The sequence below is a fragment of the Camelus ferus genome, chromosome 3, assembly GCF_009834535.1.
Source record: "Camelus ferus isolate YT-003-E chromosome 3, BCGSAC_Cfer_1.0, whole genome shotgun sequence".
NCBI lineage: Eukaryota > Metazoa > Chordata > Mammalia > Artiodactyla > Camelidae > Camelus > Camelus ferus.
The window spans coordinates 105,809,398-105,824,576 of NC_045698.1; the positions used below are offsets into that span (position 1 = coordinate 105,809,398).

Genomic DNA, 15,179 nt, shown 5'->3' on the forward strand with positions numbered 1-15,179 from the left:
GCCACGTGATTCTTCTTCATTCACTCACGGGAGAGTAAGTCACTCATTCACTCACTCACTTGGCCTTGAGACCCCGCTAGGCTAGGCCTGTCAGCAAAGGGATGCCTGTGGTAAACGAGGTGGTGGGAGAGCCAGGAGGGGAGCTGCTCTTGTCAGCAGGCTCTGCTCGGCTGGGGGCGGGGTCTCCTCCAGGCGGACTCAAGGATTTAAAGGCCAACGCAGGACCAGAACCCAAGTCTAATGACTCCCAGTCCGCTGTCTGCCGACCAGCTCTTTCCTCTACCTTTGTCTTAATTTGATTTTTCACAAATAAGGAATCTGGGGGAATGCCTTCAAGTTCCTCACACGGGATCAGATTTACAGTAGGTGCTCAGTAGAAGCTTACACAGCATGAGAGATCAAATGGCTGTGGAGGGTCAGCCCTTCTGGTCCTCAGCAGCCCCCTAATAACTCAGGACTCACTGGGCTGGGAAACTGGGATGGGTAGGTGACAGCGAGAGACCAGAGAGGTGCTGGGCTGGGCTGGTGAAGGGGCAGAACAGACCTACGGGACGTGCGGTCCCCCCAGGCAGGCCAGGGGCAGCAGTCCCGGCTAGAAGCCACTGAGTCCAGGTCTAAGAACCAGCCCTACTACCTCATCACTGTGTGACCTCTCTGAGTTTGACTTCCCGGGTCTCCATTTCCTGGAAAACAGCAAAAGAGACATCCTTTTCCATTGCTGTGAGGGTTAGAGGTGATGATGAAAAGCACCCGACTCATAATAGGTGTTCAGTACATGGGAGCTACTGTGATTATATGATTATTTCAGGGCTAGGGGTAGCCTTGAGTTGGGTTCTTTGGTGGATGATGCCAAGGAAGGGTATTCCACAGGAGCTCTGTGTGAGCAGTTAAGGAAGTGGGAGCTCTCCAGGCATCTGGGTGAAATGGTAGGGAGAGATCTTTAAGCTAGAATCTGGGGCTCTTCAGCAAAGAGGCAGGTGATGGGCAGAGAGGGAGGGCAGAGGTCACACTGGGATAAGTCTGGGGTGCTGAGTAAGGATATGGGCTTTGCACCGGAGGCACTAGGAAGCCAATTTGTTGGGGCATTGACGGTGAAGTTTGGGGAGCTAGCTGCTGGCTGGGCAGTGATAATGGTGCAACTCCAAGCACTTTTGGGGGTGGGGACCTCCACAGAGGAGAGTGACAGGAGTAGGTTGGTATTTTGTGGGAGGGCGTGGATTAGAATGGGGACAGTGGAGGCAGTGAGGCCAGTCTTGGGGGTAAAGCCATCTCACACCCAGCCTGAACTCCCTGTGGGGCCAAATGCAAAATGCAAATACAGGGAACCCTTGTTAAAAAACTATTCAGCATTTCAAGGCAAGGCCCTTCTAAGCATGGAGTCCTCTGTGACTGCGCAGTTTGAATGCTTATGAAGTCATCCCTGCTCCCTGGACTAAAGGGGAGGCCACTGGCCCATCCATCCGTCCATGCATCCGCCAACCTATTTATCCAACACTCTGTACATTTACTCCTTCACTATCCATTCATCAGACAGGCCCCCAGTCTGGGGGCTGATAAGGACACAAATACAGGTAAGACGGGAGTAGTCCACAGTCCACTGAGTCACACCTGAGCCTTCATGCCCCATGCTCTGGGCTAGGAGAGGCCCAGGATTCAGTGACAGGTTTGTAAATCTGAGCCCCCGCCCTCTGGGACTAACCCTGGAACCCACCTCCCCACGCCCTCTTAGACCCATGGAGAAGCTGGTGAGGGGTGTCACAGCCCTTAACTTTCCACTTCCTGGGACAGATGGTAACCAGGGCAGCAGCAAGATGTGAAACAGCCACACGAAGCCTGGCAGGGGGCTCTCAGGGGCTAAGGGCAGAGCTGGATGGAACGTCTGGTGTCAATGAGCTGTCCACTTTCCCCTCTCCTCACTTTATGTAAAAGGGGATTATGGCCAGAACGGAGAAGTAATGTAACCAAAGGCTCCGTGGTCCACAAGACAACCCAGAGGGGTCCCATCCCTTGTCAGGATGGCGTTGCTCCTCTTCAGCCCGAACTCTGCTCCATGGCCCCACCCCAGGGGAAGCAGGAGCCCGAGCCTTGGATCACAGAGGTGGGTGGTGAAGATTCAGCACACGAGCTGGCACAGAGGAAAGTCCAGGCCTGCAGGCCGGGTCCCAGGCTCAGTGCTATCGCTGACCATCTGTATGACCTGAGGCACACCCCCTCCTCTTCTCTGGACCTTCATTTCCCACCAATACAATAAACAAGTTGAACCTGGGTGGCCCCAAAAGTCCTTTTCTCTCTGACCTTCAAGAACTGCCTGACCCCTTGGCCCTACTGCCCTCACCTCCCAAGGGACAGCCCTTTCCATCACAGGGCGGAGAAGCTGGTACCTCTGGCAGATGAAAGGTCTCAGGCACCTGAGACATTAAATAGCTTTGATCTGAAGTGAGGAGAAGAAACGGTACTAATGCAGTTAAAGCAATACACTTTCATTTTCAACCTCCTGCATCAGGCTGGGGGTGGGGTGCCCCAGGAAGCACCTGGGAGTGGGGGATCCTGGGGCCATGGCCAGGGGTGGTTCAGGGAGCTCTTTTGCCTGAGGGTTCTGGGCCTGAAGTCTTGGGAGGGGCTTGAGGTGGGTTTCTACACTGGAAGCAACAAGTGTGTGAATTCCACACTCCTCCATTAGAAGTGGGTGTCTGCAGCTGTTCCCCGATTTCTGGACCCCACTATTCATCCATCTACCCTCATTCGTCCATCTATCATGGGCCAAAGCCTTGCTTCCTCGTCAAGTCAGAGCATATGAGGTTCACAAATTCAGCAAAGGGTCATATAGCATCCAAACACACCCCCTCACGGCACACCTCCCGACCCTCCTTCCTCGGTATCTGCAGGCTCTGGCAGAACACACCCTCAGAGCTCTTAGAGAAACTGAGCCCATTAAAGGCCCCTGCAATCATCAGAAAGTTCCTCCCCCTTACTGCAGGTCACTCTTTTCCATTAGTGCTCATCGATCCTGACCGCTTTCTGTAACATGTAGAAATAGGGTAAGAAAAAAACTCTTTGATTGTGAAGTTAAATATGCATGATCCCTGAGTACACGACCGGGCTTGTGTGGCTGCCAGTCTGGGCTGGCGTGGCTTGGAATCCTGGAATTGTTCTAGGGCTGGAAGGAGCTCAGAGATCATCTTGTTCAACCTCCTTGTTTTACTGATGGGGAAACTGAGGCCTAGAGAGGGACTGACCACCTCTGGAACTCTGAGGGGCCCCCATAGCTGAGGCCCAGGCCCCACCCAGCCTCTCAGTCATGGACTCTAGGGTCAGAAACACTCGGTTTCAGTCCCAGCTCCACCACTTCCTCGCTGCGGGACTCTGGGCAACTGACTTAACCTCTTAACTTCTCTGGGCATTTCTTCATCTGTAAGACAGAGTGTTTATCTCTGCTCCTCGAGCTTGTTGCAGTGATTAAATTAGTTTGGCAAATATTTATTGAGCACTTACTGAATGCCAGGCCTGTTCTAGGCTCCGAGGAGCACAGCAGGGGGCTTCACGGCAGTGGGTGTGAAGCACAAGGAACGTGTTCAGAGAGGGCTGGTCCTTGTTCTGTCATCCTGCACTCACGGCTTCCCAGCTGGGGGCCTACAGTCTCTGACGCTGGGGGGACATGGCTGGGGGTGGGGGACGCTGTGGAAAACAGTGGAGGAAGCTCTCCCCCTTCCAAGGGTCCACTGCCCATGGGGTTCTGAACCACGTGCAGAAAAAATCAGGGGAGGGAGTACATTTCAGGAACATCTGAGGACCCTTTCATTCCTTCCTGCCTCCTCACCACTCAGCAGCCCGTCCTGACTGAAACGCCCAGAGTCCCCTCCTTCAGCCCAGAAGGCAGCTGGTCTCAGAGCCAGACTGTGCCCGAATGGTGGAAGTGAGCCTTCGGCACCCCCATGATGCAAAGGCCCCTTTTGTGGGCACAGCCCTTCACAAGGTGCAGAGCAGCTTCACAGCCAGGCTGTCTCACGCAGGAGGTGGGGAGAGCAGCCACCTTCTCTTAGCCACTGGCATAAGGTCCAGCCCTATGAAGGACAGGAACTGTGCTAAGTGCCTTATCTTTACTGTAACTTTGTGGACCCTGCATCCTGCCCTTCTGCTCACCGAGGAGGGGTCTGACGCCAAGGGGCAGAGCGCTGGCCCAGCGTCACGCAGTCAGCCAGAGCCCAGGGTTGGGGGGCTGGTCAGTGCCTGGTCATCTGATGCCCAAACCTTGTATTGTTTACCCACGGTGCCCACTGCCTTCTAGATGCAGATACAGCAACAAAGAGGACGTGGGGGGCTGAGGTTGGCCACACAGTGGATTTAAGTGGAGCCAGAAAAAGCTCCAGGTCTCCTGACTCTGAATCCACGGTGCTTTCCGCTGCCCCACATCTGTGGGCAATTAGAAGTCTCAGCTCTTCTTCCCACAGAGAAGGGAGGGCTGCCCAATCACTGCTGAAGGGAGGGGGCTCACCATATGGTCTCCTTCCTCTTAGGACAAAGCCAGGGCCCCGGGTGGACCTGGGAGCAGGTAAGGCCTGAAGCTGAACTTCCTGCTGGAAAAGGTGCTGGAGCCAAGAGCAGGCTCTGCGGGAGGATGGAGACTCTCCCCTCTGACCAGGGGCTCCCTGGGAGCAAGGGGGTTAAGTCTTTGGTTTCAAGCAGACCTCAGCCTAAAATACCAACTCTACTAACTGTGTGACCCTGGGAAAGTCACTGAGCTTCTCTGAGCCTCATTTTCCTTGTCTTCACAACAGGGGTAATAACAATACCAATTCCAAAGGCCTGCTGTGGGGATTATAAGGCACGCGAGGTTCCAGGCTCTGCGCCCGGGACAGGGTAAGCCCTGGATAATGGTGACCAATATGGTCTGCGTGTCCCCAAGTGTTGTGGATTCAGGGCCCTGCTGCTTGGAGGCAGGCGAGGACTGTATGACTTCAGAAGGTCTCACTAGAGGCATCTGCACTGTGGGATCCCCACTCCCTGTGTGACACAGAAAAATGCAGTCTAGAGGAACCACATGAGTTTCTGGAAAGGCACCTAAAGGAAGACAGGAGGTCTGGGTCCTGGGCTCACGCTTGGGAACACAAGGTCTTCCGTGAGTTCCTCCTCCCCTTCACGACCACATTTTCTCAGCCCCACTGCCTTCCTGGGGACACTTTGGCCAGAACACAAACTGGGGAAGCCTGGGGCCTGAACGATTTCTGATGTGTAAATAGAACACAGAAAGAGAGAGCCAAGCAACAAGGCTCCAGCATGAAGGGCATGGCAAGCTCTTGGAAGACTGGAAAAACCCAGGAAGGCTGCCTGGAGGAGGGAGAGTAGGGAGGGTCCTTGAAGGAAAGGGAAGGTGATGAGGAAGGGCATGCCTACAGGCAGAGTGGTGAAAATTCCTTCTGGGAATCCTGAGATCTGACTGACAGGAACACAAAGCCCAAGTTGGGCATGATGGGGAGGGAGCTTACTGTCTCCCTGAGCTCTGCCAACTGTTAGCTGGGTAGCACAGGTTTGTGGCTGCTGTGAGCCTCAGTTCCCTCATGCGTAAATGGGGTATAAAATCAGTCCCTGCCATGGAGTTGCTAGTGAGCGTCACATGAGATCATGCTTATAAAATACTCCGCATGGTCCTGGCATGCAGTAAGTGTCAATCACTGTTAGGAGTTCGTTAGGAGTTAAGAGTTTGGAGTTTGGGCTTTCCACAGTCACCTTCTACCCGGGAGACTCACAGAAGGAATCGTGATCAGATTCATGTTTTAGGGTGGAGCGGAGAAGGAGGGAGACAGTGAGGAGGCCTGAGCAGCTGGGACCAGAGGAAAGGGGCCAGCAGCCCACCCCCCTGCTTCAGAGAGGGGCCCCCATATCTGTGGGCCAGATCCCAGACCCCAGCCCCGCTGCATGACTGTTAGGATGGGCCTGCCACAGCCCCTTCGCCTTCGCACTTTCCCAGCCGCTGGGGGTTTGGAAGGACATCTTAGGAATCTGGAAAATTTGCAAATCCATTTAAATCCTGAGAGGTTGCCGGGCGGCTGACTGGCCTAGAGCCAGACAGATTCTTAGGGACAAGGCCTAGGCCCAGCCAGGGACAGAGGCTGTGGGTCTGAGGTCCCCTATCCCCTACCAGGTCCCGTTTCCATGTACCCTGTCGGCCATCTCCCAATTCCCCTCTCATGCCCCTTCCAGCTCTCCCGTCTCCCAACAAGCGGTGCTATGCTTTGGAGGGCCCCCTGCTCAGCACCCAGAAACCTCTGGGGTTTGTTTGATGAGGGCAGAGGGCACCCACCTCAGAAGCAGCCTGAGCAGAAGAGAGCTGGCTCCTTCAGTCCTGATGTCACCCACAGCCTCCCGGCCTCCTCCCATCTGGTTTTGTTAAAAATATTTTCCATTTTTTGACCTACTCGAGAAGGCGCAGTCTGGGACAAGGGGACAGGACAAGAGCCCGGGGATCCCCCCTCTTCCCAGCACTTACCTTGCTGTTGATGCTTTCTGAAGCGTAGGCAAGGTCCTGGACTCTGGGCTGTCACCCCCTCCAGGAAGACCTCCTGTTGTTAGATAAACTATGCCGGACCCAAAATGGGGCAGCGGCAGGGTTGGAGGGCAGCGAGGACAGTTGTAGGCTCACAGAGCCTCAGGAGAATGGAGGGAGTTGGGGGCTGCAGGGGTGAGGAGTGGCCTCACTCCCAAAGCATCCTTCTAGAGGAGCAGGGCTGCCAGGAGGGGCCGCCCTGGGTCTGGCTGTCTGTGTCTTACGGCACAGGCTGCTGCCTGGTGGCGCTGGTTAGAGGGGCCCGGCTCTCTCCTCCTAGTCCCTCCTCCACTCCGGCTCCAAGTTGTTCACAAAACGATCCTGGGTCCCAGACAGGGGTGGGCAGGGACTGCAAGCTGCTGGCAGCCCCAGGAGCTCACACCACCGTGGGCTTCCCTGCCCCCCCACTTTGGGGGAAAGGCTGCAGGGTGGCCTCTGATTGGCTCAGCTGGGAGAAGGGGGGTTGGGGGCGGGGAAGGTGGACGCGTGCGTCTGTTTTCAATTTCAGTTTGCCCCCCCTTTCTTTTCCCCCAAGTTTCTTGTTTTTCTTCCTCTTTTCCCTCTGCTTGCTCCCTCCCGTTGCCTGCTCACTCAGGATGTGAGGGGATGTTTAGAAATTCCGCAGCCCACGCCAGCCAGCCGCTGAGTCACTTTTATTAACGAGTGGCCTGGCCCCACTCGCCTGATGTCTGTTGCGGGTGGCAGCCTCCCCTTGCTGTGGCACCTGGGGAAGGGTCCCTTCTCTGTGCCTCAGCTTCCCCATCTGAAAAGGGAGCTCTGATAACCTATACGGTCGATTCAGTCAACGTTCATTCACTGAACAAGCATGTTGAGCACCTACCATGTGCCAGCCACTGTGCTGGGTATTGGGGATGCAGTGGTAAGTTACAGTCCCTGACCTCAGGCGGCCCAGGCTAGTGGGGGAGGCAGTGCTCAGGGAGGGCAGGGATGCTGAGAGTGCATTTAGAGGGGCACCCATCGAGGCTTGAGGGAACCAGAAAAGGGCTTCTGAGAAAAGGTGACTTAAGAGATGGAAAGCTCTTCTGAGATTAGCAGTCAGTTCTTAGAAAAAGAAATCAAGGCCCACGGGTGAACTGGCACAGAGAGAGAGACATGCCCAGGGTCACCCAGCAAACTTCAGATTTCCAGACATGACCCTCTATTATCTCAAAGCCCGTGGAATACCAGGAAAGGAGAGTTTCCTCATCTTATAGACAAGGGACTGAAGCCCAGAGGAGTGAAATGAGCTTCCAAAGCTCACATGGCAACAGCAGAGCTACAGCAGAATCAGGTGTTGTGAGTGACATGACAGAAGAGATACAGGTGATCTGACCCCAAAGGAAGACCCACACTGCAAGTGTCGACTGGCCCTCCTGTCCCACCTTCCTGGGTTATCCCATTCCCTGCCCCTCATTCATTTTCGAGCACCTGTTACGTTCCATTTTCCTCCTCCTGCCCGCCTCTGCACAAAGGCCTGCCAAGGCTCCTCCAGGAGCCCCTGGGCCTCTCACCCGCCTCACTTCTTCAATCCTCATGTCCTCAGATCAGAACATGTCTCTAGTCACAGTCTCCTGGCCAAGGGCATCATTTTTAAGTGGCTTAGAGAGTGGAGAGCATCACCCCTCCCCCTACTAGTGTATACCTGGGGAAAAGGAGTCCCAGGGAGGGGATCCCAGGTCACACAGGTAGAGCCTGCCTCTGCCCGGAGCACTTCCATCCTGCCCTCTGTCTCCTTTCCCTCCTGGGACTCACCTCAGGTTCCTGTTCATGGGGGAAGGGGGGTTGCTTGAGCTGGAATTTCATGGCAACCATGGAAACCTCTCTTGTGATCATTTCTTGGTCTTGTCCCAGTGGGGATTGCTGAGCAGAGTGTCTGGGCTGAGCCACACAGAGGGAGAAGGGCTCTCAGACTGGCTCCAGGCCATGGCGTGGGGGCCATGAGAGCCTCCCAAGAGAGTGGGCCGGGCCCAACTCAGTGGCAGTGGGGTCACAGGGGAACATGAGGGGCTCCAAAAACCGCAAGATCAGGCCTGCCTGCATAAGCATTTTCTGTGCCCAAAGATTCCATCAGTGTTCACAACTCCCCTCCGAGCATCTGCCCTGGCTGTTCACCTCCAAAGCCTTGGCCCAGCTGCTGGGACCAGGTCAGTGGGAGCAGTGGGGGAGAACAAGGAGGCATTTCAACCAATATCCAAAAAAGATAGTCTGGGAGTCAGAAGACCCAGCTGTGAACTTGTTGTGTGGCCTTGGATAGGTACCTTGGCCTCCCTGAGCCTCAGTTTCCCCATCCACACATAACAAGGGTAGACTCACTGTGTTGCAGGGCCTTTGGGATGCTTTGTCTGCAAGTTTCTTCGAGTTGGACTCTAGCTAGGAGAGGAGGCTGGTGGGCCCCAGGGCAAGGGGACAGCTGGGGGCCAGAGATGCAACACAGAGGGGAGGGGGTGGCTGCTGGTGGCTCCCCGGGGAAGCTGGCGGCCGCCGGTTTCCGGCCAGCCCAGCCGTCCGGCTGGCCCATCTGGAATCACTTAGCCCCTACCACCATTAACCCTTGGCGGGCACCAGGGCTATTATGCCTCTGCAGAGCTGATATGAGGTTGGGGGATGCAGAACCACAGGGAACACCACAGGACACTTGCTAAGGGCTGGACAGCTGAGGAAGAAGGGTCATGATTGACAGGGCAGGTTCTGGAGCCAGAGACAGAGCTGGTTCAAATCCCAGCTTCTGCAATTCCAAGCTACATGATCTTGACAAGTCACTTAAATTCTGAGCCTCAGTTCCTCCTCTGAAAAATGGAGATATTTCAAGGAATGACTCAAAAGATTGTTGGGATTTGTAATGCACTTTAAGGGCTTAGTACAATGTCCGAAGTGTTCTTGAAATAATGCATTTCCCTCATTCTAGCTGTGGCCCATCCCTGTGTGCCCCTGGGCTGAGCTGTCCCTTCTCTGCGCCTCAGTTTCCCCTGTATACTCTGAAGGGGCTGCGCAGTGGGCAGAGCAGCATCGTCATGCTGGGGTGGTCAGCATGGCCCCCAGTCCCACTGTGCACAGGATGAGCCACAAGCAGTCTCCCACCTGCCCAGGTGCTGGGAGCCTCAGACAATCCTGTTTAGGGGAAGCTAGACTGAGAGTGGGTGGGCAGAGCATGGAGAGTGGGGAGCCCTGCCTGAGGTGGAGTGGCATGGGGTGCAGAGGGAGAGAGGAGCCTTAGGCCCTGGGGTTCAGCACGTCCCCTCCCCACTGCATGGTGGCATGCTTGGGGATTGAGAGCCTGAGCTCTGATATCGGCAGTTCCAGCACAGCTCTGCCACTTCCTAGCTGTGTGAACTTGGACAAACTACATGATCTGAGTTCAAAGAGCCTCAGTGTTTTGGGAATTAGTGTGCCAGCCTCACAGAGTTGTTGAGAGGCCTGCATAAGTGATGCACAGAAGGTCAGGCCTGCCTGCACAAGAATTTCCTGTGCCCAAAGATTCCATCAGTCTTCACAACTCCCCTCCGAGCATCTGCCCTGGCAGCCCAGCTTTTGGTGCAAGGACTATGGGAGAGTGAGAAACACCACGAAAGCTGCCTGCTTCTCAGGTGTCACCAGGAGCTGCCATCACAGAAGTCCACCACCAGGGCTGGAGAGAAGCTGGTCCAATGGCTCCTTTTGCAGCCAGCATGCCTGAGACCCAGTGATGGAAAGTGATGGTGATGTGTGAGATGAGGACCAGAGCTCAGGCTTTGGTCTAGACTCTCAGGCCTATGTTCTTCTGTAAAGGCGGGAACCAGGCTGAACTGACCCCCCCCCCTCAGCCCCCCACCCACGCTCCTTAGAGCCGGAAGCCAGGGTTCTCAGTGGGGCAGGGGAGGGGGCCGGAAAGGGCGCCTGAGTGGGAGAATTCCCAGTAGGCCGGCTCAGTGCTCGCTCAGACAGGGCCAGCGGCCACCACATCTGGCTCTCCCACGCTCCCGGCGCTGCCCCCCCCGGCCCAGGCTCCCCAGGCCTGGGCTGAGGACGCAGCACACATGGCCCAGGCATCAGCACAGGCATCTTGGATGTCAGGGCCTGAAGAGTCCTAAGATGAGTCCATTGGACAGATAAAAACTGAGGCCCAGAGAGCAGAGCGGACTTGCCTGAGGTTAGCAGAGACAAAACAAGCCTGGAATGCAGGACTCCTGGCCCCTAGCTCAGTGTTTTTCCACCCTGCACACCCTGAGCAGCTAGGTCCTTACACTTGCACGGGGGGAGCCGAAAGGATCACACAGCGGAAACTGCCCCTTCCCCTCCAGGACACTAAGCATAATGGCCCTCTGCTTGGGCAGAGGGACCAGTAGGGGCTTCAGGCCACATTCCCACCCTAGATTCCTAGGACTGCTCTTGCTGGGCCAGACTGTTACCACCAAGGACAGATAGACTTCAGGAGATAAGGGCTTCAGTACCCTGCTCACCTCAGCCTCTCCTCACCCTCCAGCTGGCCTTGGTCTCAGTGCCCCAGGGAACAAGGGTGTGTCCTTCTGGTACACAGATGGCTCAAGGATCATCAGAACAGCACAGCCCTCAGAAGCCTCATATGACCCCTTACTGGATATACTGGGTCCCAGAGAAGGCCAAAACTCTCTGGAGGGCACACAGTAGGTCTTGAGGGCACACAGTGGGGTCTCTGACTCCCAGGCCTTTCTGTTTCTCCCACTATTTATCCATGCAACAGAAATTAACTGAGCACCTACTATGTGTCCTGCGCTCATAGAGCTCATAAGCAAACGCAAAGAAAACAAATTAATAATGACAAATGTGATAAAAGAGACACAGAATAAAAGGCTGGGTATGTGGAGGTTCTTATTTAGCTAGATTATGGCTTCTCTGGGGAGGAAATATTTCAACTGAGATCTGAGATCAAGAGGTCACACACAATGCAGGGGCAGGAACAGTGTTCTAGGCAGAAGGAACAGTGTGTGCAAAAGCTTGAACGTCAGAGAGAGCTTGGTATGTTTGAACAAGAAGAAAAGAATGGTTGAAGCACAGAGAGGGGATATGGTGGGGAATATGCTGGAGAGGTAGTAAGGAGCTTTGTGAGCCCAACAGAAGTCTCGCTTTTGTCCTGAGGGTCAGGAGGGGCCACTGCAGGATTTAAAACAGGGGGCTGATGAGATCAGGCCTCCTAATATACTGTGGGGGATGGTTAACAGGCAAAATGAGGCCGGGGGCTAGTAGAGAGGCTACTGTAGTCAGCTGTGGGCTGACTGCCCCCATCCTCACTGTATCTATCCAAGAGGCTGCAGAAATGCACCCAACTGGGACCTGGGGACTCTGGGCCCCACTCCATGCTTGACCACTGACTCACAGTGTAAGATCTTTCTTGCCTGGCCTCTGTATCTCTTCTGAACAACAGGTCAGACACAGTGCTCCTTCAGATAAGGGCAGTCTGGCCCTTGGGCCTCTGGTTTAGCGTCCTCTCTGCTCCCTAAGTGGCTGTGTCCAGGGGTACTGTCTCCCTCCCTAGTGCTTCTGTTTCTCCACTGGGAGGAGGAGGGGAATCAGCACATCCTGGGTCACGATTGAGGCTAGGCTGCCAGGGAGGCCTCCGGTAGTACCTCATAGGGCCAGTAGGTGGCGCCCCCAGCCTCTGGAGAGGGTGGGAAGAGAGAGGAAGATGATGGGAGGGGAGAACGGAGGGGAGAGGGGCCCACAGGAGCCCCAGCACAAATCCATGAGTCTCACATTTGCCCCCAGAGGTGGACAGGGATTACCATCCCCACTTCCACCTCAGGAACTGCCCAAAGAGGGTGAGGAACTCTCCCTCAAGGTCACAAAGTGAGCTCGAGGCTTGGTTGGGACTAGGGGTGAAGTCTGGGTAAGCCTGATGCTGGCCCCAGTGCCCACCAGCTTCTCTTAAGCAAATCATTTCCAACAGAAAGCTGAGCCCAGAACCTCTTCTCTTTAAGGGTCATAAACCTGATTTAAAACCAAGTTATCACCAAGATCTTTATGAGGCCATCGTCTCTGGGCCCCACCCCAGAAGGCCCTGGTCGGGTGTGTGAGAGCAGCCCAGAGGGAGGACTTCCAGAGGCAAGAGGGGCCCAGCCAGGGAGTCAGAGGGAAGGAGGGGTCCAGTAAACAACCGCTCCCAGAGATAAGGGGCTGTCAGAGAGGAAGACGCTGCGACATGGTCGATGGGGGGCTTCTCCACCCACGCATGGTCACGGCACCCCAGCTGGACGGCAGTCTGAGCCTACCAGTCCCCACTGGGCACATGGGGACCCTGAGGCCCAGGGAGGCAAGGGTTCAAGGTCACGTGGTGAGTCAGAGGCCAGGGTGGGGGAAGACTTGCGAATTCAGAAGCCCAGCCTGAAACTTTTAAACAAGGCGACAGTGTCCACAGAGGTGTCACATCAGGGATAGCTCAGGTCTCTGATTGAGGGGTCCACCTAGGGGTGAAGGTGAGGGGGGAGCTGAGGTTCTTTTGCATGAGGAAGCCAGAGGAGGAAGAGGAACCAGGTATTTGTTTAAGCAAAACCCCAGGGTAGGGAGAGAGGCACACACAGGCTCACTCTCTTCCCAGGAAGCTCGGGCTGGAGAGGAAAGGAAAACTTCCAGAGAGGCCGCTGACCTGCTGTGTGGCCTCAGGCAGGTGACTTCACTTCTCTGAGCTGTAGCTGCTTCATCTGCGAAATGGGGAGAACAAATTACCCTACCTCACTGGGCTGTCTGAGGATGACATGAGATTAATAGATGAAAAAGACTTGGCATGATGCCTAGCACTTAACAAATGCTCAATAAAGCATGATGTTATTGCTATTATTATTCCAGCACAGGTAAAAGGCAAACCCTGAAGTCTCAGAGAGAGGCAGTGAAAGGGCGCTGAGCTGGGCATCAGAAGACGTGGGTCTGTCTGTTTCCCATATAGCACTGACCTGCTGTGGGAACTTGGGGAAAAAAATCCCTTCTTTCTTTAGGCTTCTGAGCCTCCGTTCCCCTATCTGTAAAATGAGTAGGTTGACTCTCTAAGGGTCTTCCATGGTCAGGATTCTACAAAATCTATGATGTCCCTGCTTTCCTACCCTACATGGATCAGGGGTGCTGTTTGGAGGATCAAGCAGGCTGGGTTGAGGACAACCTCAGCCACTCTAGCTGGGCAGTGAGAAAGGCCAGTGGGGTCAGGAGACCCAGCTTCTATGCCCAGCCCTGCTCCTGTGTGACCTTGGCCAGTCACCTAGACCTCTCTGTGCTTCCCTTCCTTATCCAGAAGTGGGGCCAGTTTGTCTGACCTTTCCCAATGCCCAGGGCTCAGGAAAGAGCAGGCCCACCCCAGGAGGTGTCTGCAGGGTGGCAGGCACGTCCAGCCTCCACCCTGGCAGAGGGCAGCACTGAGGGGACTACGGAGCAGCTGCGACGGCTCCCTCAGGCCTCAGGCCTCCCTGGCTGTGCTTTCCCTGGCCAGGGAAATAGTCTCTGCGTTGCCTGGAAAATCCCCCATCTCTCAGCCACCACCCAAGTCCTGGACACCATCTTCATGACTCCTGGACCCCAGCCCAGCTTCCTTTCTGTGCTTGGGCTCCCCACCTCTCCCCTGGCTCACTCTCCACACACCAGCCACAGCCATCTGCCCACTACCCACCTGTCCACCATTCAAAACCCCCAAACCCCTCATCAGGCCTTGCTCTGCCTCCCTCCAGACTCATCTCCTGTCCCCATCTTGTGCCCCCTCCCATCACTGAGCTCCCAATTGGTCTTTCAGTTCTAAGGGACCACATGTCCCCTCGGGCCTCAACCCCTGTGTTCACACTATCCCTCTGTTCACTTTGTCCCTCTGCCCACAGTGCCCTTTCCTGCTCCCCAGGGCCTTGACTCATAAGTCACTTCCTCTTGCAAAACTTCCAAGTCTCCTCCCTTTGGGAAAACTTTCCAGATTCCTGGTCCTCACTGAGATGTAATTTTATCCCTGTCTGTGATCATTTGATTCATACCTACTTCTCCCCCTCCCATTTTGTAAGCACCCCAAGGGCAGAGCCTCGTGCCGTACCTTACACCGTGGCAGCACAAAGCAGGAGTGTTAATACACATTTGTCAAAAGTATGAACGAGTAAATTCGTACACCTATTCCCAAGCTTCAAGCCTTCCATCGGGGTCTGATTTAGCATATCTTTGGAATTAGAGGGCACCTAGAGGGCACCAACTTTTCCACCTCCCAAGATAGGCACCCTTTCCACAGCATCCCTGACTGGGACCTCCGTACTGCATACCTGTGCAATCGTGAGGTCACTCCCTCTGTCATGACAACCCTTCCATGATGGATGGCCCTTTAGAGAGCCCTTTATTATGGGTGGGTTGAAAACAGTGTCTGTGCCTACAGCTTTCTTTCTCGGGTATTAGGTCTGCCTTGTCTCCCTCCCCAAACTCAGACCTTCAAGCCCCACCCCAGGTCTTTTCTTCGTCCAGTCTCAGCAGTCCTGATTACATCAGCTCAGAGAACAGAGCTCAGTCCTCTTGGGCCTATCCTCCCTTCTCTGTAGACTTCCCAGTTTAACAAAATTTGGGTCCTGGGTGGAATCCAGCACTCCAGATGACTTCCGTGCAAAATTTCACCAACACATCCACTTCCTGACCTTCCCTACTGAGGCACCCATGTGCTCCTTCACATCGGCCACAACCC

General features: G+C 55.0%; 1 protein-coding gene across 3 annotated transcripts in view; it reads right to left on the minus strand.

Moving 5' to 3' along the window:
• The window catches only part of PDGFRB (platelet derived growth factor receptor beta), a 37,263-nt gene extending 30,329 nt beyond the window's left edge, over window positions 1-6,934 (minus strand). For 2 of the 3 annotated variants that reach the window (XM_032477088.1, XM_032477089.1), the window contains exon 1: window positions 6,485-6,933. The gene's annotated coding sequence lies outside the window, so the exon portion shown is untranslated. Of the gene's footprint in view, window positions 1-6,484 lie in introns of all 3 variants that reach the window. The other variant, XM_006174640.3, reaches the window with a different exon arrangement.
• Window positions 6,935-15,179: the final 8,245 nt, after the last annotated feature.